General features: G+C 46.0%; 1 protein-coding gene across 1 annotated transcript in view; it reads right to left on the reverse strand.

The window, feature by feature from the left end:
- The window catches only part of EVI5 (ecotropic viral integration site 5), a 64,950-nt gene extending 62,492 nt beyond the window's left edge, over window positions 1–2,458 (reverse strand). Inside the window, exon 1 of the mRNA XM_008580322.1 lies at window positions 2,360–2,458. The gene's annotated coding sequence lies outside the window, so the exon portion shown is untranslated. The remainder of the gene's footprint in view (window positions 1–2,359) is intronic.
- Window positions 2,459–3,277: the final 819 nt, after the last annotated feature.

Consider the following 3,277-nt stretch of genomic DNA (forward strand, 5'->3'; position numbering starts at 1 on the left):
GGGCCCCCCCCCCCCCCCCCCACCCAAAAAAAAAAAAAAAAACCAGTGGTATTCCTATATGCTGGCCACAAATGTATTAAAACATTATTTACAATAACATCAAAAAACACCAAATACCTAAGAATAAGAAAGATGTGCAAGACTTCTACACAGAAAACTACAAAACATTACTGAAAATTTTAAAGACCTAAATAAATGGAAAGATATATACCATGTTCATAAATTAAAATATTCAACATAATTAAAATGTCAGTTCTCCCCAAATTAATATACAAATTTAATTCCAATCCCAAAATTTGTAGAAATTGACAAGTAGATTCTGATATGAAAATACTAAGAGCCAAGAAAACTCCAGACAGTTTAAGAAACAAAGCTGTAGGACTTATACTACCACATATCAAGGCTTATTATAAAGTAACATTAATACTGTAATATCAGTGCAAGGATAACAAATAGACAAATGAAACAATAGAGTGTCCAGAAACAGACACACAATTATACAGTCATCTGATTTATGAAAAAAGTGCCACACAGTGCAGAAGGGCAAGGATGGTAATTTCAATAAATGGTACTTGGTCAAATAGATATCCACATGGTAAAAAGTGAATCTTGACCCCTACAATCTATCTGGAATTTACTGTAAATTGTACACCTTAAAAGAGAAAAAATAAAATTTCTATAAGGTAACACAGGAAAATATCTAAATATTCTTAGGCTAGGAGTAGATTTTTAACACAAGACACAAAAGCAGCAACCATAAAAGAAAAAATTTTAAATGTATATTTCATTAAAATTAAGAATCTCAATTCATCAAAAAACTCCTCTAAAAGAGTGAAAAGAGTGAAAAAAAGAAATGTAATATATGTACATATTCCAAAAGGACTCATATCCATACTAAGGATTATAAATCAATAGAAAAATAAGAATACCAATGAAAACTGGGCAAAAAGACTTAACAGGCACCTCACAAAGGAGGACATATAATTGGCCAATAAAAGATACTCAAATGCAAAATAAAACCACACTGATACATATTACTGCACCTCTACCAGAATAGCAGAAATTTTTTAAACTGACAAGCATCGGCAAGGATGTGGGGTATATGGAATATCATTCCCTGCTAATTGATACAACCACTTCGGGAAAGTGTTCAACAGTATCTAATACTAAAGTTTTATCATTCACATACCTCAAAAACCGACAATTCCACTTCTTGGTACATACTCCAACCTAGTAATGTTGAATTTCTTGATCTGTGGTGGTTCACTTAGTAAAAGTCCATTGTCTGCACACTTTGAATTGCGAACTTTTTCTGTATATTATACTTCAATGAGTTTTCTAAGATTTCTTTGACACAAAATTCTCAGAGATCTTAAGGCTAGCATTTTGGAATAGAAAAAGAGCTTCTGATACACTGCAGAAATTTTACTAATAAAATTAAAACACAATAGAAAGCTACTAACATATCAAACCAGAACAAAGATAAAGACTACCAACAGATCATTTTTCTTTAACTTCATGAACCACTAGAATTCATTCTTTCAGCAAAGAAAAGAATTTTTTAGCCTACACGGTAACCCGAAGAAAAGATATTCTTGCAAGAAAATGCTGCTGCCTTTCGAAATCACCTCTAACAGCGATAGATAGGAGGAAAGCGAAGGAAGCATTCCAAAAGTTTTGGTTAAGTCTTCGGTGAAAGGATGCCAACTGAGATGATCTAAGATGCCCAAAAGTCAGACAGAAATAAATCACAGCAACTCTTAAAGCAAACACCAACCACAATCCAACCTACCGGAAATCCTGAGGCTAATTTGAGGCTTGCCCCGCTAGTCATAAGATGATTCAGCGATGGCTACAAAACGCTCAAGTGCATTTTTTGGAGTCACCTGGCACACCTGGTTTGCCCATCATCTGCCTGGAGACACGGCCATGCGCAGAATCCCGGAGGCCAAATAAAGACGCCAACTTTGCAAGTCAGGAGAGCGGGTGGTCTCTGCCCTCAGGTCACCTAGAGGGAATTGACTTCTAGCCTCAAAGGCGGGGGTGAAGGGTCAGTATCCCCCACATGATTTAAGAGGAAGTGCCCCCCGAAGCCTCTCCGTCCCTGCACCTTCCTGGGACTCCACAGGAAGACCCGGCGGCGAGCTTCTTCCCCGGCGCCCACGGGAGGATGGTCGCGGGAGGAGGCAGCAGGCGAGGACACTAGCGCAGAGAACTTAGGCCCCAGCGGGGCCGGGCGCTCCCACCCCGCTCGCGCGACAAGTTTGGCGGCGGCCCTCGCCCGCCGCGCGTTGGCCCAGCTGTGCGCCCCGCAGAACCCGGGCTCCCAGCCAGACCAGCCTGGCGCGGCGCCCCTCACCTTGGAAACGTTGGGTGGACTTCGCGGTAAACATTAACTTCCCATCCAGCCGGCAGCCGCGCCGCCGCGTCTCAGCGCCTCGGCCCCGCTCCCGGCTCCGCGGGCCGCCCTGCCCGTGTTCTCAGGCGCACCGCGCTCACGCAGCAGCTCCGGGCCTTCCCCCGACCCTCACCCACCCCTCTGCGCAGCCCGGAGGGCTCAACGACCGCCCAGCCCCTCGCCCGACCGCCAGCCAGACAGCTCCTCCGGGGACCGCCGGCCGCGTCAGGAAAGCCCAAGGCGCAGGCGCGCTAGAGCCTTAAAGAGACCCGGCCGCCTCTACCGCATACTGGGTTAGAGCAGGTTAGGGGCCTGGCGGGCCGGCAGAAAAAAAGAAGTTGAAGGGATTGGACCGAGTGGAGTGGGGGCGGGGAAATCCCTCTGTCGCCTCCGCCTCCTTTTCAAAGCACCAACCCTCGGTCCTGCAAATTGCTGACTTCTCCAGTCACTTGAACCGCCCCTTCCTTGTTAAAGCTGCAAAAGACACACCCCCTAGGGGGCCCGGGCGACCCGGTGCTTGGGGCTGCTGACCTCGCATTGCAGCACAGCCCACGCGCCTGTCCCGTAGGCCGGGGGCACGCGGTGCAGACGCGCTGGCTTCGAAAGGTCGCCCCGAGCTCCCCAGAGAGGTGGCCTTAGTTCACTCTCAAAAATAATCAACGTGTAATGGCACTTGTGATGGTAAAGCACTTTTCCATCAGTCGTCTAGACACACTGGATTTATGCAAAGTCCGGCATGGGGCAGAACATGGGCACAAATATGTGAGGTCTAGCCGGGCAGCCATCCAACATCAACCAAGAAATTCTTAGAAGGAAAGCACTTAGTTTGGGACAGAAAGAGCCTAATGATTCTAGTCCTATCCCACGAAAGGCAGGCAA

Source organism: Galeopterus variegatus, unplaced genomic scaffold (genome assembly GCF_000696425.1).
Source record: "Galeopterus variegatus unplaced genomic scaffold, G_variegatus-3.0.2 Scaffold2065, whole genome shotgun sequence".
Lineage (NCBI taxonomy): Eukaryota > Metazoa > Chordata > Mammalia > Dermoptera > Cynocephalidae > Galeopterus > Galeopterus variegatus.